Genomic DNA, 22080 nt, shown 5'->3' with positions numbered 1-22080 from the left:
GTGAATTAACGGGTGAGAGGATAGGGAAGTGCCCTTCTCGTCCATCCAGATCGAGCCAATAGCCACAACCTGTCTCTTTAGCGTTGCCGAGCTCAAGCCTCTATCTAGGCCTTCTTGAAGGAACCCTAGTACAGATTGTAAGGACAATTCTGCTCCTTGTTTTTTCTTCCGTTGGCACCATCTGTGGAACGCCTTCCACATACAGTTGTAGATGCGCTTGGTAGAGTCCTTTCTAGACGCCATCAGGGTGTCCACTACCTGAAGAGGAAGGTCTAGGCCTAGGAAGTGGCTCCGTTCAGCTTCCATCCGGTTAGGGCCCACCACTCTGGTCGAGGATGCCAGATCGGGCCTTGCTGTAGTAGATCCGGCAGGATCGGCAGACGTAATGGAGGGGCGACTGACAATTGTTGAAGAGTGGAGAACCACGGTCTTCTCGGCCACCAGGGTGCTACCACAATGACTCTGGCACCCAGGTCCATGATTCTCCGAAGCAGCCGCGGAAGTACTGGTAGAGGGGGAAAGGCGTACAGGAGAGCCTCCGGCCAGGGAGCTGTGAGGGCATCTGCGTCCTCCGCCGGGGGATGGAAATACCTGGAAAAGAATCTCTGAACACGTCTGTTCATTGGAGTCGCGAACAGGTCCACCTCTGGACGGCCAAAACTCTCTATTAGGGTCTCGAAGACTTCCTTCTTGATGGACCACTCCCCTGGGTGCAGTGTTTCCCTGCTCAACCAGTCTGCATGAACATTCTGTACACCTCTGATATGTTCCGCTTGAATGGATGCCAGGTGACGTTCCGCCCAAGTCATGATCTTGATGGTTTCTTTCTGAAGACGTGACGATCTGGTTCCCCCTTGCTTGTTCAGATACGTCTTGGTCGCCACATTGTCTGTCTGCACCAGAACGTGGGACTGGGCAATCCGGTCCTTGAAGTAGACTAGTGCCAGGTAGACAGCACGCATCTCCAGGACATTGATCGGGAGGTCTTTCTCCGATGGTAACCATATCCCTTGCGCGGGTCTGCCCTCCAGAGACGCCCCCCAGCCCTTGAGGCTGGCGTCCGTAAATAACTGAATGTGTTGGTGAGATAGGAAGCTCTTGCCCTGGGCCAAGTTGACATCTTGGGTCCACCATCTCAGGCCCAGTCGAATCTCCAATGGAACGTGAACCCTGCAGTTCCTTTTCTGGGCGATTTGCCACTGAAAGGGGCGGAGGAAGATCTGTAATGGTTTGGCGTGGAACTTTCCCCAGTAAATTGCTTCTGAGTTGGCCACTAGAAGTCCCATCAGCTTGGATAGCTCCATCAACGGAGATGCTCTCTGCTTGATCACCTGTTGTGTCAGCTGTTTGGTCTTCAATCTCTTGGCTTCGGGTAGGAAGAAGCTCCCTTTGATGGTGTCTATGGTCAACCCCAGGTGCTCCAACTGCTGCGATGGAATCAGGGAGCATTTCTGGCGGTTTATCATGAACCCATGGCCCTCGAGGAAGCGCAGGGCAAATCCCAGGTCCTTGATAGCGTCCTGCCTGGAGGCGGACCTCAGCAGGATATCGTCGAGGTATGGATGTACATGAATACCCCTCTCTCGCAACTTGACTATGGGAACCACCAGGAGTTTCGTGAACACTCGGGGTGCCGTGGCCAGACCAAAGGGAAGTGCTCTGAACTGGAAATGTTCTCCCTGGAAGTAAAACCTGAGGAACTTCCGATGAGAAGAGGAGATTGGCACGTGGAGATAGGCCTCCGTCAAGTCTATAGAGGTCAGAAATTCTCCCTCTCGCAGTGCCTCCGCAATTGATCTGAGAGTCTCCATCCTGAAGTGGCGCAGGAGGATATGCTTGTTGATGTACTTGAGATCGAGAATGGCCCGCCAATCTCCGTTCCGTTTGGGCACGGTGAAGAATATGGAATATACACCGCGACCTCTCTCTGGTGGTGGTACCGGCTCGATGGCCCGTATATCTAGGAGGTGCTGCACGGTTTGTAGTGTTATGGTGTTCTTGTGCGGGTCCTTCTTCGAGGGTGAGGGAACGAAGCGCTCCGGAGGAATGGAGGCGAATTCTATGGAGTAGCCATTGGAAACAATCTCTAAGGCCCAGGCATCCGCCTCTGAGTCCACCCAGGCCTGTCGAAAGAGGAGCAGCCTGCCCCCCACCGAGGTCCCTTGATAGTCAGGGCTTCTGCCCCTTATCCTCTGACTCGTGCCTGTTACCACGAGAGCCTTGGGGACGGCTGAATTTGGAAGCGAAGTTGGAGCGCCTGCCCTGGTTCCTGGGTGGGTTCCAAGGTCGTTTGTAATCTTGTCTGCTTCTAGGTAGAGTGTGTTGAGAGCGGAAAGGTTGATTGCTGTAAGGTCTCTTTGGGGCAAATTTTAGAGACTTCGGGAGTGCCTTCTTCTTGTCCCTAGTCTCCACTAAGATCTTGTCCAGCTGATCCCCAAACAACTTGTTCCCCTGAAAGGGAAAGGAGGCGACTATCAGCTTAGCCTGGACGTCGGCCTGCCACGCTCTCAGCCATAGTAGGCGTCTGGCCACAGTCGTTGATGCCATAGCTCTGGAAGAGAGAGAAAGGGTGTCCAGCGTAGCGTCTGCCACAAAGGTGCACGCCTTGAGGATTCTGTCTGCTCCGTCCCGCAGGCGTTTATCGTTGTCAGGAAGAAGTTGAATCAGTCTCCTGACCCACACCACCGAGGCTCTGGAGACCATGGAAGCAACAGCTGAGGCTTTGATAGCTGTTGCCGTGGCCTCGTGGGCCCTCTTCAGGACCGCTTCACCCTTTTTGTCAAGACCATCTCGAATGGTGCCATGGCCATCCTCAGATAGGAGTCCCTGGGATTGAAGTGCCGCCACCGGAGCGTCGATGATGGGTACCTGTAGGAACTCATCTACAAAGGTAGGTAACACATACAATTTTTTAATAAGGCTAGGCATTTGCTTTGGCGTCGCAGGCATAGCCCATTCTGCTCGAAGTAGACGCTCAAAGTAGTCTGGAAAAGGGAATACTTTGGCTTGGATATCTGATCTGGGAAAGAATTCCCTATTTCCCTTAGGTCTGGACTTACGACTAGACACCTTAGAGGCCTCTTCCCCCTCCTCTTCCCCTTCGGCTGTCCCATTCAGGTCAAGGGCAGACAGGGTTTTGGTTAGCAAGTAATTATAGTCTTCAAACAGGAAAAGCCTGTTAGACTGCTGGGGAAGGTTGGAGTCAGACTCACGTTCTTCTTCGGAAAGGAATGCTCCCTCCTCCGATACGTCGCTCACCGTGCCCTCCTCATCCAGCCATGGAGAGGTGTTAGTGACTGTCTGACCAAGAGACTGCTTTCTGGCCGCCCTGGTGGGCCATGAAGCTCTCTGTGATGCAGGATCGTGGTAAGCAGGCTGTATTGGGGTGGCTGCTGGGGAATGAGAGCCCGAAGCCTGCCCCTGGCTAATCGACCATATCTCTTCCCTAAGGGCCGCCCTGACGGCTGCCCGGATCTGGGAAGAAAGGGTCTCCGCATCCCCACTTACTTGGGCTCCTGGAGTGCCTTCTGAGTGACTCTGGGAGTTAGAAGCGATGTTTTGCTCAAAATCTCCCGCCAGGAGGTTGGCAACCACGGAGATGCGTTTTGGCGGGAAATCGCGTCTGGCCGTTTTTCCCGCCGAATCCGAGCCGCGATTTCTGCTGCCGCTTCCAGACGACCTGGCTCTTCTTGCTGCCCCCTCTGACGTCTTGCTCGGCAGACGGGGGCGCTTGTTGGAAGGCTGATCTTCTCCTCTGGAAGGGCCTTCTTCCGGGGACCGATCGAGCCTACGCGGCGCGTCTGGTCCGTCAGAGCCTTCTCCCGTCGCTGGAAGAACAGCTCCGGCGTTGCAGTTCTCCGCTCTGTCCATAAAGGACTCTTCGGAGTCGGATGACTCCCTGCAGGCCATTTCTTACTCTTGAGGAGACTAGGGCTCCTCACAGAAAGGACAGGGAGTAGGGTAGAAGTTCAAGGTAAGAGAGAAATGAGGAAGGGAACAAGAAAGGAAAGGTTAAGGGAAGAATAGAATCGAAAGGAAAAATATCTTGGTAGACAGGGTAGCTAAGCTAACCTAAGCACTACTGCTCTCCCCTGAGGCAGGAAAAGAACTGGAGATCAGAGGGTGATCCCACCTACTAGAGGAAGAGGAAGCAAGATTGTTAACTTCCTGCCTCCCCGATTGGACGGTGGGAATCACCCAAGATGTCCTCCGCCTCAGAGGGAGAAAGCATACCTTTTCACCTGCTCATACATACCAGTTATGAGCAGAATCCCAGACAAGCTGCTTACGGGAAACAGAGGGAACCTGCATCCAAGAGATATTTACAAGGAAGGACAGGGGCTCAGTAGCAAAGTATACGCTTTTTTGCTCAAGATCCCAGACATTTAAAAGCCCTTAGGCAGCTCAGAGTAGGAAAGGCATCTCAGAGCAAGAAAGGCCAGAGAACTACTGTTAATCATCATAGGTAATGCTGAACTATGATCCAAACCAGTATGTCAACTTCTTAGGCTTCTGCAGTCAAATCTGCATGATCTAACAGATAAAACTGAGTCCCTTCTTTTTTAGACTGTATTGCTTAGTATATTAATATTAGAGAAAGCCTTTGGATTTTTCAACAAATTTTTGGATTCCCCAGGTGCAAGCTACAGCACAAGGAAGGCAATGGCTGAAATAATATTTCATCTTCACTTTTTCCAGTTGGTTACCCATCAGTTACCAGGGTCAATTCAAGGTTTTGGCTATCGTATACAAAGGCCTTCATGGCCTTGGCCCCTAAGTTTCCCCATAGTAGCTACATTCATCTGAACAGAGCCTTATACAGATAACCACTCTGCAAATGGGCAGAATTGGCTGCTGCCCATACATGCACATTCTCTGTGATGCCCCCCCACCTTGTGGAATGGCCTGCCTAAAGAGGTCAGAAGAGCTCCCACTCTCTTGGTTTTCTGCAAACTATGCAAGACTGAATTTTTTTTCACTCAGGTTATATGGCTGGGGTATAAGAAATGGCCCAGAGAGATGCTCTGGTAAAGGGATGGGGACTGTAGACTGTACTACTGGATACACTCTGTTGATATAAATTTGCTCCTACTGGGTAGTTTGTGTGTCATTTAAAATGCCACGTCATAGAATTATAGGGTCAGAAAGTACCTCTAGTGTCATCTAGTCCAACCCCCTGCACAATGCAGTAAATTCACAACTACTTTCTCCACACACACCCCACACACCCCAGTGACCCCTGCTCTATGCTCATAAGATGGCAAAACACCGACAGGGTCCCTAGCCAAACTAGCTTGGGGAAAACTGCTTTCTGACCCCAAAGTGGCGAACGGCATTACCCTGGGCATGAAAGAAGGGATCGCGAAAACCTTAGTACTGATGTACTAAGCACTGATTTAACCCTTCCTGCCCTCCCTCTCATGATCTTCCTTGGTTCACAGAATCAGCATTGCTGTCAGATGGCCATCTAGCCACTGCTTAAAAACTTCAGCAGTGTTTTGTCTCTGTATTTGGAATTAAGTTTCCAAATTTCTGCAAACCATGCCCATTGTATTGTTTATTAAATGTCCTAGCTGTTGATCGTTTTTTAAATTTCAATAAAATATTTTTTTATTATTGAACAATATAAAATATAGCAAAAAAGTATATATTGCAAATTACAAAAAAAACAGACAGATAAAAGAAAAAAGAGACATACAGCCAAAAGACAAGAAAAAAGAAACTAAAAACCCTATTTTTCTCAATCCTAATTCTACAGCTCTCAAAATTCAACCAATACTTCAAATGTTCTAAATAAAAATTTCAATTAAAGTCTCACTATTGCTCCATTTACATAAAGTTATACAACTTCTGCTGTATTCTTCTAAACTTCTTCCACAGATTAAGTAATATAATTTGCATAACACTTTTACCATCTTTCTTGAAATTCCAATATGGGTCTTTTATTAATATTGATTATTAATTTGGTCATCGTAGCATAACCTGCTGTCTTATCTTCCCATTCTTTTCTTCCAGCTCAACAATCAGCTTTCCATTTGGCTGCAAATAACACTCTGGCCACCATTGTCATGTAATTAAAAACTTCTTCCAAAATGTTTGGGGAATTTTGGGACAGATTACCCAATAACATAGTCTTTGAATCCAAAGCAAATTTTATTTTCAAAATATCTTGCATTATGTCATGTATTTCTTTCCAATATCTCTTAGTTATTTTACAGGTCCACCACATATGGTAAAAAGTACCATCACGTTCTTTACATTTTCAGTCATATTGACTTACACAGTAACCTGCCTTGAGTCTCAGTGAGAAAGGCAGACTATAAATAACATAAAAATACAAAGACTCTCAAATGCTTAAACATTATACCAAAATTTTCAATGAATTCAGGCAGAGGAAAAGCCTCTCACCACTCAAATATATGTCCTTTTCTTTCCTAGAGAACTTAGAATTGTTTGCAGGGTTTTCCCCATCTAATGTGAGTTCACAAAGCAACTAAAAATCCAGCAGCATAATATTTGATGAAGCATAAACTCCCTTCCCCCGTAGCTACAAAGGAATAAAAAAGAGGCTTTAGTTTATTTGATGATGTTGTAAAGCCAAGCCTTTTCAGGTGAGCAAAGGGGATAATGGACACATACCTTATTTCCTGAAAGCAGTCTGGCTGCAAATATTTCCTGGAGTCACTGAAGTCCCCCCCCCCAACACCAAATAACCAGAAATAGGCACTTGAAGAAAACACAGGCTCTAAGGGACCTAGCCAGGAATTTCACTATTCATTCAAGGCCACTACCTCCCACATCACAACCTTAAGCCTTCCCAAAGACACGCACTGGCTTTAGACGTCACATTCTGTTCTCCTGTTTTTCCTGCGTACCTCTTGGCGCTACCATACACAGCTCATCACAACAAAGGACAAAGATCGGAAAAGGGACTGGGAAACATTTTCATGAAAGCTGAATGAGATCTGGGCTTAATTTCTGTTCCTCCATTTGCAGTTATTTTGCCTAGATGTAGCAGCCAGAGGTGCAAGACAAAGGAAGCCTGAGACCCTGTTAGACAAGGCAGGGGGTCCAGGACTGATGTGGTGCATTGCATTGTTCCTTTCTCTACACAAGACATCTTACAACGGTAACACTCAAATGACTTACTTTCTGCCTGGTCTTATATTCAAGTGTATCTGTCTCCCTAGCTGTGCGTGCGTAACCACAAAGGGAGAACAAGTGTTAGATCTTTCACTTGATCCTACTCATGTAAGATGTATTGTGTAGAGAAACTCTTTAATGTGTTTTTATAAGTTATATATTCATATTTTGTATTCCATAAGCTGCTCTGGTCCCCAATGGGGAGAAAAATCTGAACAGAAACAATGAAATAAAGAAAGGGGAAGAAAACGGGTAGGGATTGTGAAGAAGCAGGCCAGCAGCAATTCACTCTGCAAGCGTCTGTTTCGACAGTGCATCCGGGTAGGGTGCTTCTCCTCTACAGCCTTTCCTGCTACCTCCACTCAGAGCTTTTCTTTAAACTGTGCCTTTGAAAATTCAACATCTGTTTCACTTAAGCTCATTGCACAGTCCCAGTTTAAAGAAAGATTACTTTCTGCACAATTTCCTGGCATATCAGTAACAAGTGTAAGAAGGTAACGAAGATACTCTTTCCTGATTTATTTAGAAAGAAACTATTTATGGGGTTATATATCCAGCCATCCGTGACTGTTAGAAGCTTATACACATGGATCTTCCCTTCTTTCTTCTCTGCCATGAACTGACGACATAACCTTAGGCAAGACATGGTCTCTAACCCTCAGCCTATAATACACCAATAACACCTAGCTCTGACCCTTATAGGATTGCAAGAGTAAGAAAATGTATGAAAAGCACTCTGAACTCTCAAAAGCATTATATAAATGCTTTATATAATAGTCAAGAGTACCTATATAGAACTTTGCTCCCACTGGCTTCAGTCTACAGACCTTCAAGCGGTCATTCATTTTTAATTGGACTCTCTCCTACAGAAAACAAAAGAACTCACAGCAGAAAGCCTCCAGTCTGTAGTCCTCGGCATCACTGTAGCATCTCAATCAATTGCTGACTTGAAGGAAGCCTTTCAGAACATCATATTCAAGACTACTGTGCGAAGCACAATGCAACAGAAAAGGCACCTGGGAAGGCAGGACTTACCCAAAACATACATTCAATTGATTTTGATACAGTCAAGAAAAGTATTTCAAGAATGTGCCAGAGAAGATGCAAAGCAGTAAAATGTATCCACCATAATTGGAGAAACTTTGTTATAATGAACCGGCCAACTTTCCTGAACAGATATAGTACATTTTTTTTTTTTTGGTTTTAAGTGCAGGATTGCTATCCTTATAAAACCAGATGAGCAGTTTTATTTCTGCAAACAGCCAGTTTTAAAAAGAAATAAAAAAGGTGAGTGGAGAAGGTATCTTAAGAAATCTGAAGAGGGAAATCTGAAGAGCAGAGGGAAGCAACACAACATTTTTGATAATCCTTTATCAAAGATAACACAGAAAGCCAGAAAAACCAGCTAAAGGATCACAGAAAGAAAGGCCATGATGACCATTTCATATGTTCAGAAGCAACAGCATTATGTAAACCCTAGGAAAATATGATAGGGTATGAATTAGCAAGTAATCCAGTTTTCACACAAGTTGTATCTAATGAATAGGAAAATGGAAAAGACTAGTACAGAGATGGAAACAACACATACAATGCTCATCTGAGGAACATGTTATTTGAGAACAGATTTCACCTGCAATGTGGCACATCAGGTCACAATGATATGACTAAATATAACAGTATTGTGGGCAGTATCATATATCCATGTTGCACTGCAGTGTACCTAAAGCAACAATATTAATTTGAAGTTCTACTATGTACTTGGTGTTAACAACAACAAAGTACCAGAACAGTGAAAGACAAGCTGGATACCTTATACAATCAATGGATTGAATCTAGGAAATGTTAAGTATACTTCTTATCCATTGACTGCACTGGAACAGGCATTTACAATTTCTTTGGACTGTAGCCAGTGGAATTCACTCTGGGTGCCCAGTTTTGCACTGTCAACCAGATCTTTAATATGTCTCTGAACAATGGGTATTTCCAAAGCTACCTGTTGCCCCAAGCAGAAGGAGCAGGATCTAAAAGGATGATTGGCAATTTCCACAGATTTCACAATTAGGTTGCAGTCCCTCATGCTGCATCCCATGCTGTTTCCCAAGAGTTTCCGTGGTGCTTACGATGGCTTTTGGGGGTAGGAGGTACTACTGAAAATAGGTGCACACTACAGAGAGCCAGTATTATGTAGCAGTTAGAGTGTTAGAGACCTGGATTCCATTCCCCACTAAGTCATGAAGTAGTCTTTGGCCAGCCACTGTTCTCCAACCTAGCATATCTTATAAGGTTGCCACAAGGATACAATGAAGGAAGGGAGAACCATTTGGGCCACCCTGTGAACCCCTTGGAGGAAAGGAGAAAATGTGAGTAAACTTCTACTCTTCGTTCTTTGGATCCAGTTACTTATATTTTAAAGGGAAACAAAACCTCTAAAGGCTGTATTTTTACATACAATAAAAAGCTTCTACCTATTTAACCGTCCAATTAAATTTACATTCTTAGAGCCTTCACAGTGAGAGAATTCAAACACCATTATTTAAGAAAGACACAGCTTATGATCTTCAAATTATCTTCCAACCAATATTTCTACATTTATTTATAAATGCAAAACTAGTGCCTATTTAGCAGTGAAACATAAGAAAGTTTGTTTAGTCACTGAGATTCTCCTCTCCACAGAAGGATAGGAACTTTGGAGGCGGGGCAGGAAACACTGCTAAGAAAACAGGGGCAACAAGCAGAACACAAATTTTTGTCTCAGGAGTAAGACCTCAGGATTCAATTATTCTTCCTCGCAATTAATCTAAGGGGCAGAGGGTGGGGAGATGATCAAACGCTTATATAACTAACAGCAATGGCTTTATGTCAGATCAAACATCAAAAGCAATATGACAGGATATTCAGGATATTTCAAGGATATTTCAGGATATGACAGGATATTCAGGATATTTCAAAATCAGCGTGGAATTGGCCCCATACATGCAACATCTGGTGAAACACAGATTTTACTCTATATCCCCTCCCAAAATCTGAGGCAGAAAGAAATACACATATAGCAAAGTATACAACTATATCAACCTACTACTATCTTTAGACAATGATAATCAGTACTGTAGCATATAGGGCACCACATTTCACTGGTTGGAACTGGAACTGGAAGTCTAGGTTTAGAACAGTCACTTTTCAGAAGCAAAATGATCAGCTGTTAACATGCAAGACAGTTTGACTCTCACACTGAGAAATAAAAGCAGGCAATTCTTGCAGAACCCCAAAAGACAGGAAGATGTAAACAACAGCAAGAACTCTTAGTGTAGCAACACTGCTAATTGTCAAATGGACTTTTCATTGCTGAAGATATCAACGACACCATGAAATTTTTCAGCAAGTTGTTAGGTGCCTACTGGTTGTTTGTTGTCCAGAACAAATATGTGATTTCTCTCCTCAATAATAGGCTTTCTTACATGGGATTATCTACCATGAAAAGACAGTTCATGTGTATGATAATGTCCTTTATTTTGTAATGGGCATCCTCCAATGCACAGCTCCCACAAAGAATATTACCGGAGCTCTGAATGTGTGAACTTGGTCTATGTTGTATGAATCCAGCAATAAGCCCAGGTCTACCAGCTTTAAGCCCAAACATAACCAGCGAACTAGAATTAGCTGACAAACTGACAATCAAATCCTCATAATAGGAACACCTGCCACATTTTTATCCTCAGGGCGGCATATAGGGTATTCTATCCCCATTTTGTCCCCATAATAGCCATGTGAGTCAGATTAGGCTACAAGCAAACAACTAACCCAAGGTCAAGCTTCTTGACTGAGTGGAGATTTGAATCTGGGTATTGGTGCCACAATCTGACACTAACCAAGACACATCACTGCCTCTAAAGTAATACCTTCCATGTTCATTTCTCTTTGGTTCTCCTGGAATGTGAAAGGCTCTATCAATTTTTTGAGCAGCTAATTATAACAAATTCTAATATCCCACAAAATAGTCAGCTGTATTTGTAATGGCTGACGACACTGTAGCAATTCAGCTGCAGAGCACACTGAAGCAAAAGTGAAAGACCTCAACTGGTATTATACTGGAACGCAGAAATGTGAAATCCAAAATGTATGAAAGCACTGCTATCAGACTGCCGCATGGACAGGCAAAGCATGAGAAAGACGATAAGACGGTGGTACATGTCAGTAATCTGTTCACAGAGAAAAAAAATATGGCTAGCATTAAACAAAACAGTCTGTTACAGTGGCATCTTTAGCCTCAATTAATGAAGACATTTGGGGTATGGAAAAATCTACATAACCCTTCAAAAATTCTAACTACAGAGATGAGGGGAGATGTTTCAAATACCCAAGCCTATAGAAGCCGGGTAACCACTATCTCTTCAGTTCAGTGATTGCCAAAGCTTTTGGTTACACAAGGTACTCCTAAAAGTTTAGCCTTGTTAAATGGTCACCTGTCAGTCTCAGCAGCTGAGCAAACAACATTCTAGACAATAGCTCCTAGTTGCTCATAGTCATCAATATGTAGCACTGATTTCTAATGGCCAACCAAAAGCTTGTGCCAACCCATCATTTATTATAGATTAAGAATAGGCTCTGAGATTCAAGATGGTCCCCTCTGCCCAAGTCTCTGCTCAAAGAAAAGTGAGCTAGTAGATGGAATCAGCAGTCAATATTAGTGAACTTCTAAATCCTGGCTGGATTCACAATTATGGCCCCTGTTAAGATTTAAACCTGCCTTGGAATGAGTCAAATGAAATACCATATACACACAATTTACTGAATAAAATAATTATGATGGTAGAAAGCCTTCTCCTAAGATGGTAGGAAGTAGTTGTGAATTTCCTGCATGTGCAGGGGATTGGACTAGATGACCCTGGAGGTCCATTCCAATTCTATGATTCTCCTTAGGTTTTTATACAACAAAAAAGGGATACTGACTGCATGTAGACGTACATATTGCTGAGGAGTCTCTTGTTTTCATTGCATGATACATTCAAAATCAAAGAAATCAACACTAATTGCCATTCCTTGCAATCTTTAGAAAAAAGGAAGGTATCCACCCAACAGAAGAATAAAACATGCTAGAGCCGGTGGTATCACGTGTGGATGTTACTTACACTGTTTAATCTTTGTTTCTAATAGGCTGTTTACTTATATAAATATTTACTTTTTCTGTTTACTTTCCTTGAGCAAATGAGAATAATTTAGAACATGGAACACTAATCAAGAGCACTTGAAGTAAATTCCCTATGACTACTGATGAGATAAGCTACCCAATGACTGTGGTACTTGTAGATCAGAATTATGTCTCTAATCTTACTTGGTCTGAAAGCACTGTGTTTTCAGGTGCTGTGTTACGCTACAGAAGCATACAGAAGCAGATATAGTGTAAAGGCTGTGAATAAAGAAACCTCTAGTTCCAGTCTCATTTCTGTCGTGAACTCAGAGTCTCTCTACACAAGACCCCTTGGTGCGTGTTCATCAAGTGTAGGAAGATGCAATCTTAGCTCGGAAGTGTAGTTTAAAAAGATAAGAGCCAGCAGAAATCGCTCCTCAGGTTTGTTAATTTTATTTTTGCCTCCTCAAAGGCTCTATCAATTTCAACTCTTCAGTCTAAAACTGTGTGGGATCGCAACCAGAGAGCAGCTAGGAATAGAAATGGGCTGGAGCTGCCTTCCAGAGCCAGGAATGGTTACGTGGCTTGGCTGTGAATCAGCACTATACTGGTTCAAATCCCACTACTGCCATGAACTCAGTAGGTGGCCTTGGATAAGCAACTCCTCTCAGCCCCAGCTCCCCAGCTGTATTGTGGGGATAATAAAACTAATTTGTTCACTGCTCTGGGTGGGGCACTAATCTGTCTAGAACAGTGGAATATAAGCACAGTTGTTGTTGTTATTAAGTTTCCTTTCTGGCATTTCACAATCCCTTTACAAAGCTCCAGTGTATATCAAAGCCTTTGCCCTGCCACCAGCTCTGTCTTTTCAAACTACCCTTCTCAGCTAACACTGCATCTCCCAACACGTGTTCTTCACGTGTCAGATGACTCTCAGTAGCTGGCCTTAGAAAAGCCCCCTCTGCCTCTCATTCTCAACCAACCACCTGCAATAATGGTCTACCTGAACGGTTTATAAGAGAATGCATGTAAAGTACTTTCAATGCTCTAAAGCACTAAGAAGATTCAAGATGTTATTTAGCTGCACTAAGTAAGCTTGTGAGCTTCAGTGCTTTAGCCTGTGTGAAATGCCCAGGGCAGCTGATTATCTTGTTAAGCATTGATGGTTTCACTTTCACTGTGGACTGCCACCTCAGCTCCATCCAACTGTAAAATAAATGTGCAATGCAATTAGCTAAACTGGAAATGGTATTTGGGAAATCACTCCATTGTGTAATATTGTCTGTCTAAACTGGTATACCTTAGGGTTAGCAGAGCTACTGGGTGTGGTATCCTAAGCTGATCATAACTTCAAACTGTTTCATTTATCTGTTACAATTGAAGAGATTTTTGAAATGTCGACCATTAGTAAATTATGGCCCTATAGCTGGTATCTGGCTTCTTCTCATTAAGTGCACCAAATGCCAATATGACAAATTACAGGTACAATTGACAATATTCTACTTCCTATTCAGTAAGCTAGAGTGGTGACCAATACCCAAGCAACACAGCAGCAAACTCATTATAAACTAATATTTTAACTGCACTATCAGGACAGGGCAGTCATAAGAGCCAACTTTTTATTTTTAAAAAACCCTAGTGCATAAAACAAGAACATATATACTTTGCAACAAAACCTGGGTGGACTGAGGTGGAGTAAAAAGCGACTGGAACAAGATGTACAGAGGACATGGGGTAACTTTTTTTTCCTTTGACTTCAGCAGTATTTGCCAAATGATTTTTCAACCAAGATGATCCAAAAACAGTGTGTGTAAAGCAAATATAAACTGCATGTTACATATTCAAGATTCAGCACATGCACTCAAATGTATTGTCCTGCATATATGCATACTGTCTGAAGATCTGGGAAACCAGAAGTCACTCTACCGGCTTTCCCTGTACCCAGTTCAAAGGTATAGATCATTGAGAAAATATAAAATCTGCATCAAAGTGTTGTCTCCTAATACACAAGAACTCATAGAAATAACAATATAGGATTCTCAACTTTGTAGTTATTTCCATGTTCTCCGTGAGCTTAAAGGAGCAGACCAACTAAATTATATAATATCTATCTGCAAAAGATTTTGCTCAAATTAGGCCCAGCTCCAATTTTTTCAACAATTCAGTTCATTTAAAAGAGGCCTTTTCCTGAGCTTTCAAGAGACCTCCTTAGAACTCTCAAGACAACTTCCACCTTCTTCAAACACATGCTTCCTTTTTCCCCAACAGGCTGGTAAATTATATCACTTTATCAAAAAGCAGGGGAGGGAAAAAATTACCTTTTTCTAAACTGTCTCAGTCACTAACTTGATGAAGGGAGCTGTTTAACCAGAGCAAATAGTTAGCAAAAACAGCTTTGTGCATCTTGATTGTGTAAAACAACAAAGGAAAATGAAACAGACAAAGGAAATGAAACGATCGAGTGTTTTAAAGGTTAACGTTGTTGACTGAAGGGGGCTTAGTTGAATTTCATTACTAAAATATTTACTCCAACACTTAAAAGTTTATTGAAAAGGTGGCTACTGAAAATACTCATTTTTGCAGCTTTCTGACACGGCATCTTTATGAAATAAATCAGGATACTGTATTGCTGCACCACAGTAGGTCTATTCTTCACAATGAAACAGAACGTCATTATGTCAGATGTGCCAAGCCAGGCACTGTTCTTGTCACTGGAAGTGGGACTCCTAGGAGAGTCTTAAGAACCATTTGTTGGCAGGAAATATTGATTTTGCTGCTGTTTCAGTTATAAAAGCATGATAGCACTCTTATGGGTCTCAAAATAAACTGAGTGAATAAAAAGAAGGCACACCTGAACAATCCCAAATCAGAGACAGATTTGGAAGGTTTAGGTTTGTTTTTGATGGGAAAGTATGATAAAAGTAGGAATCAGAAAATGGGTTGTATGTTAAAAGCTTTAATTTTTTCTAGATTTATTTTCCTCATTTATACCCTGCTTTCCTCGCCAATAGGGACCCAAAGAAGCTTACATGACCCTCTCCTCCACTGACCCTTACAAAAAACCCCTGTGAAGTGGGTTAGGCTGAGAGTGTGCAACTGGCCCAAGGTCAACCAAAAAGGTTCCATGGGGATTTGAACCCGGATCTCCCAGATCCTGGTTTGACACTCACCACTACATCATGCTGGCCCTCTTTAAAGAACATTATTAGAATGGCATAAAAGTATAACTAAAACTGATGAAATGAAAATGACTTGAGCAGGAACCAAATCAAATAAAAATGAAGAAGTGTGGTAGCACAGGAAATGACCCTATTACATTTATGATCTTAAAAAGCAGTTATTAGGAAGCAAGTCCCAATAAACACTCCAAAACTGGAGTTAATAAAGAGGACCAGTATCAGTATCTTCATAAACCAGACCTCAAAATATCCACTTTATAGCAAGGATCACAGCCTTGCTAGCTGGGAATCTTCATCATTAACTCTTTCATAATGTAACCACAAGAGGGATAGCTGGGTGTAGGGAGGATCCATTTCTAGACTGCGTAAGAATTCTTGGACCAACTCCCACCAAACAGGCTTCACTATCAGATTAATAAGACAGAAATGGGGGGGGGCGGGTTAAGAAAATACAACCAAGAGTTTACTCAGGTTTGCGTGCTCAAGCGCCAAAGGTTCTGCATTTTCCCGTTTAACTGAACGGATCCCAAGGTTACGGAAGGGTTAAGAGTAAGACTCCTGGAGCCTGTGCGCTGTTGGCTCCAGTGGCGTATTCCTAGGGCGAGGGATAAACAGAGCGGCCGGGTTCCAGGCGTTTGCTTGTTTTTCAGTCAATCTGGAGTAGCTTTACCGAGTTTGTCCTGAGCGCTCAAGGAAAACAGAAGCGGCTTCCGATTTCGGACCTCTTTCAAACCGCCTTAGAGCGTTTACTCGGCAGAAAGCACAATACCCCGTTCAGATCCCCAAGATTTTTAAGAACTCAACGCAGCCCAGAAAAATCAACTTCCCCTCCTCTCTTACAACAAAAAGCGCACGCCCAACGGCTAGCGTTTACTTCTACCAAAACCCGCCAGCAGGATCGGGACCACTCTCGGACTCAAGATCATGAAGGAAACCGCGCCACACGAAGCAAGGCATTCTTCCAGTTCGCAATGCCTTTGCCTAATGGAGTCAAATGCGTTTTAAGCGGCTGACAAGCTAGGAGGAGGCGAGCCGTGCCCAGATCCGGACTCAAGACGCTCCTTTCTCCCCGCAACGAGATAGCACGTTGCCGGCTACTTCGGCCACCGGCGCCGGGCTTTCGAGTCAGAATCCTCCAGAGGGAGCCGCTTAATCATTAGCAGACCTCCTCGGGAGAAGGTGGGAGCGAAGTACAGCGAAAGCCTGGCGCGCCTCCCTCCGAGCACATCCCCTAGAGCCATCGGGAAACGCTCCCAACTTCGGCGCCTTCGCCGGCTACCCAAACCAAGTTGCGCGGGAAACCAGAGCCGCGTCCCCACTCCGGCAACTACTGCGGCAGCCGGCGGGCAGGCATGCAGCCTAGCGCCTGAGAAGGCTGCAACTATGTGTTGCCGCCCCACTGGGACTCACCTCCCGTCCTGCTGCCGTCTCGGGAGCTCAGCTGAAACGCTCCGGGCTCCCGCCCTCGGCTTGCTGCTGCGAGGGACGCGTCCTGCCGCGCCTCTCTCTGGACCACGCGGAAGGGAGAAACTCTCCAGCCGTTGCCCCGCCAAGCTCGGCTCAGGCATTCGCTGAAGCGGTTCTGGCTCGGCTCGCTCCCGACAGCTGTGAGCCCAGAGGAGGGAGCGGGGACGGCACGTGCACGCGCGGAGCCAATGGCAAGAGGCGGCCGCTTCGCCTGCCTTTCTTCCCCCTCCTTCTTTCCCCTGCCATGTGATCCTGTCCTCGGAGCTTGAGTTCAGGTTTGGGACTATCCTAGGAAAGGAAAGGGAACCAGAAAGGGAAAAGATTGTTTAAGAAGGAGGGAGGTGTTTTCCACAGGAATACCTGGCAGTTGAACTGGCAGTAAGATTTTAATGGAAGGCACTTAGGAAAGTGGGGTGGAGGGCGAAATTTGAAGTATAAGTAAACTTTTATACGTAAAAAGAAATTCTGTAGAATAAAAAGGAGAAGGAATTAAAGTTATGGGGTGAAATATGAACATAAGACGTTATGGCTTCGTATCGCATCGTTTAGTTCCTATTTACTTCTGTCAGTTATAACTTTTAACTTGTACTGCAAACAATGTTAATTTTGTCAATCTAATATTACTTACATTTAAATCCAGGGCTTTTTTTTTCTGGGAAAAGAGGTGGTGGAACTCAGTGGGTTGCCCTCTGCAAAAATGGTCACGTGGTCACTGTCTGATGTCCAGACAGAGAGGAGTTTAGATTGCGCTCCGCGCAGTGGCTCAGAGGGCAATCTAAACTCCCCTGTCTGGAGATCAGGGGTGGGCCCACCAGCCATGTGACCATTTTCAAGAGGTTCCGGAACTCTGTTCCACCACGTTCCAGCTGAAAAAAATGCCCTGTTTAAATCTCATTTGTTTCAATAGGATTTATATTCCAGTATACTCAAAGCTGTATGCTTGTCTCCACACGAGCAAGAATCCAATGGGAGCAAGATTTGGGTCCAGTAGCACCTTAAAGACCAACTGGATTTCCAGAGTATGAGCTTCGGAGCTTGTCTTTCAAAAGTTCATATCCTGAAAATCTATTTGATCTTATAAGGTACTACTGGATCCAAATCTTGCTCTTCTATAGCAGATCAACACAGCTACCCACCTGAAACAATCTAAAAAAGAGTACGCGAAACTGGGAGATCTCTTCTAAAAAATCCTAATGCAGAAAAGTCTACTTTATTTTTTCTGTAGGAATAAGAAAAAATAAACTCCCATATAATAAACTTCCACTTATATAATAAATCTCTAAACATAGAATGTAAGGAAAGGCCAAGAAAGGGAGTTTATAACAATAAATACAGCCCAACAGCATTGCAATGCTTTCTGCTTACTGAAAGTTGCTTAGCTTTTCTAATCCCAATACGGCCACTTTTTCTGTGTAGATGTACATAGGACAGTAAGCTTTGCTTCTTTGAAAATTATTGCCAGCATATCACATTTGTAGAGAAATGACCTGAGTCTCCAGTAACTAAAGAACTAAAAACTAAAAGAATCCTGCAACCTTAATCTGTCTATTTGGAAGTAACTCCTGTTTCAAGGAGGCTTGCTCTAAAGTGTTGCAGCCAAACAATCAGATCCTTATCTACCACCCTTTTGTCTTGCCTTTCCTCCAAGGCGCTTTTGGCAGAATACCTGGTTCTCTCTTCCATTTTGCCTTCAAAGGCAAATCTGCAAGGTAGATTAGTCTGTGAAGAATAACTTGTCCAAGGTCATCTAAGGAATTTCATGGTCAAGTGATGATTTGAACCCAAGATTTTCAGTTTGAGTTTGACAATAACCGCTATGATATGGAAGAGCTAAGTGTGCTTAAACTCATTGACAACAATGTGGGTGAGTGTGTTTGACGCTGCATGGGACAGGTTTTCATGTTTGAAGGTCAGATTTGTCTTTATGCAGTCGAATGTTTGGTGGACTTATACTGGTCACTAAGCAAAAAATTCTTTTTACAAGTCTGTTACACAGAAACAAATCTGAAAGTGTAAGTGGTACTTGAACCAAAGACTGGGTTATTTTGCTGCCTGCACACAATGTGACAACTAATACTTGATCTTGCATAGGCTGACTCAGAGACATCACTTTTTCAATTCCCATTGCTTTTAATTTGGCTTTTCTGTAAATTCAAGAGTATACTGTCTTTGTCAATACAAGAATTGCCCAATAATAGTATTACAGCCTAATCAGTGATCAGCTCTGTAGTTTTCTTAGGGCAACTATAAACAGTGCCGTGAAACCTGTTGGTATGAGCATAGACGTATGAATAACTGCACCTATAGGCTAAAATCCTATTCGTACTGAATTTGATAGCACATACCCTATTGATTTCAATGTGACCACTCATAGTGTTGCAGAGTTCAGCTGTGCTGCTCACATTGTTACAGACCAATTGTATGTAGGTGTGTGTGTATGTGTATTTGAAAGTGCCATAGAACTCAGCAGGGACTTACTCCCATGTAAGTGTGTGTAAGCAGGAGCAGGAGTGGAGTGCTATCTGCGTACTGGTCTATTATGCAAATAACTCTCCATGACTATTAAAAGGAATAGAGCTTCTTTCCAGATTCCTGTACAGTGAGGAAACAGTAATTTACAGATAAGAACTGAAGTACAAGGCAAGTTGAGTTTACATTAAAGTCTGCGGCTCATCCAGGAATTGAATTTCTTAACTGAGGTTAGTGTCTGATATTTTGGTTTGTGGTTTTTAAAAGGAGGCAAATCTGAATATATGATTCATATTGAAAATATAATAATGGTCAGGAGAAGAGTAGGTGGGATTGTATTATAAGATTCAAAAACCTGAAATTGTATTTATATAGCAACCATTTCAAAATCAGCATGGAATAATTCATTTACAGAATGTTCTGCAGTGATAATTATAATACAACTACAATTAGTGATTTATTTACTTCATTTATCCCCCACTTTTCTCCCCAGTGGAGACCCAAAGCAGCTCAGGTTCCAGGCCACTCCTTTTAACTCGGAGATCCTGATCGTAGAACCTCTATATAGAAAGATAGATTTGACAGACCCTTAACAGGGTGATTGTTTATTTCACTGAAAACAAGATTCCTTCCTTAACCTGACTCCAAATCCTAACTAAAAGCCAAAAGAAAACCTTGTCTAAGCTTACGCTGTTATCCACAGTCACCAAAATTCCTCTCTAAGGGGGAAAGTATCCTCTTTTCCATTCTTAAGATGAGGCTGTCTTATCCCCTCCCAACCAGTGGAGTTCCAGGGGCTCTGATTGGCTGGCAATCACTTGGATTTGCATAAGGCTTAAATCACATGGAATGAGGATTTGAACCTGGGTCTTCCAGACCATAGGCTGATACTCTAACCACTGCGCTATTTCAGGACTTGAAAAAGTATATGGACGGGGAAGGGGGGCAAGATTGTCTGGACCATCATTCTCCAGGCCTGATCATGATTGGACCCTCACAGCATTTTCAAATGACCAGAGTCTTCTCTAAAATGGTGTTGCATCCATGGGTCCGACCTGTGGATGCCTTAATGCCTAGTTTGGCCCTTAGGGATAATTTGACACAAAAAGTGGCAAAAAACCACAAACTAGATATAATGTGTCAGACCATTTGTTGAATTTACTAACCTCCAGCCCTACCCTTAAGCTGTCAGTGTAACCCCTGTGAGGTTAATTGGTTTAGCCCAGTGGGGTGGAGTCAGAAGCTAGAGGCAGGCTGCTGAGGAGGAAGCTGTTTGCTGGGGAGCTTAATAAATTATAAACTCTTATCACCTTGAATAAGGGCTATAATTCCCCAACAAGAAGACAGAAGCCTGGGGTACAGTTGCTTCGAATGGATGAGAGAAGACTCTTCACTTCTTGGATGTTGAACTGTTTGCCTTTTCAAGGACATTGTTGATTTGGAGGTTTTTTTGTATGGTTGCACTAAAGAGTTAATTTTTTTTTTTAAGTTGTATTTTATTAATTGTTAAAAAGTTTAAAAGAAAAAAAAGTTATTTCTTAAAGTTTTGTGACAGTTGCTTCCTAAACCCCGTAGAATCCATGAAAAGAGAAGTTACATCAGCTTTTTTCTGTTACTTTTTTCTGTTAGCTTGCTTTATTGTGGAGTGAGGTCACTTTTTTCCTACTTCATTAAGAGACTTTGAAAAACCGTCTCAATAAAAGTGCTGCACAATCGTAACAAGATTCAGTATCCAAATTCACCAGTGCTGAAATGCGTAATGCTTTGTATAATAATAATTATGTTGAGCATAATCAAATCAAAATGTAGCACTTTTAAACTTTACTAATTTAACTTTGGCAGGATCATGACCATTTGAATTACCATACTACAGATAAATTTATAAAACTGATGTCTGTTATGCAAATGAATATTCAGCTATGCTTTTGGAATTGAAAGAGGTATGGGAGGCATTAATTTGTGGCGTAAAAAAGAAGGTCCTTTCAGAAGATGATATTGCTGTAGAGACTATAGCATGTGCTTTGTTGTGCAATTCTGTATCAGAGTCAGTAGCAAATAAGCAGCCATGTATAACAAGACTGCTATTCAGTCAAGGGAATCTGGTCTGACAGTATCATAAAATATAAGACAGACGCTTCAGTAGCTTTTAATATCAACAAGACTTAATATTCCAAGGACAACATTTTAATATTGGTTTCCTTTGGAATAGCCACATACCACCAAGTAAATAAGTACAATTATGATTCATGATAATTCTCTGACTTCTCATGATCTTTTCCCTATTAGTGTGACTCTGATTCATTTATTTATTTGCATATTTATATACCACATATTTAGCTATGTATATGCCGCATTTATATACCACATTTCTCCCCATGGGAGACACAAAGCAGTGTACAACATTAATGCTGTGAGGTAGGTTAGGCTGAGGTAGTGATCAACTGGCCCAGGGTGAACCAGCGAGCTTCCATGGCAGAGTAGAGATTCAAATCTGATTCTACCGGATCCTAGTCTGATACATCCTGTCATCACCATTTACCTGAGCAGGACAATCTGACAAATTTTGGCACAAGTTTGTTGCTTTGTTTTTCAAACTGAAGGGAGTCTCCACCCTTATTCCTAGTCTCTGGTAATATCCTCATTGCACTAAGCTAGACTAGACTATTTTCTGTATCCAGACTGTGGGTATTAAAAAAT

General features: G+C 43.0%; 1 protein-coding gene across 2 annotated transcripts in view; it reads right to left on the bottom strand.

Annotated features, from left to right (window-relative positions):
• STXBP6 (syntaxin binding protein 6) overlaps nucleotides 1-17043 on the bottom strand; it is a 150248-nt gene extending 133205 nt beyond the window's left edge. For both annotated transcript variants that reach the window (XM_054972150.1, XM_054972151.1), the window contains exon 1: nucleotides 16858-17043. The gene's annotated coding sequence lies outside the window, so the exon portion shown is untranslated. The remainder of the gene's footprint in view (nucleotides 1-16857) is intronic.
• Nucleotides 17044-22080: the final 5037 nt, after the last annotated feature.

Source organism: Eublepharis macularius, chromosome 2, assembly GCF_028583425.1.
Source record: "Eublepharis macularius isolate TG4126 chromosome 2, MPM_Emac_v1.0, whole genome shotgun sequence".
In the NCBI taxonomy this organism is placed as follows: Eukaryota; Metazoa; Chordata; class Lepidosauria; order Squamata; family Eublepharidae; genus Eublepharis; species Eublepharis macularius.
This window is presented reverse-complemented; position numbering and strand designations above follow the sequence as displayed.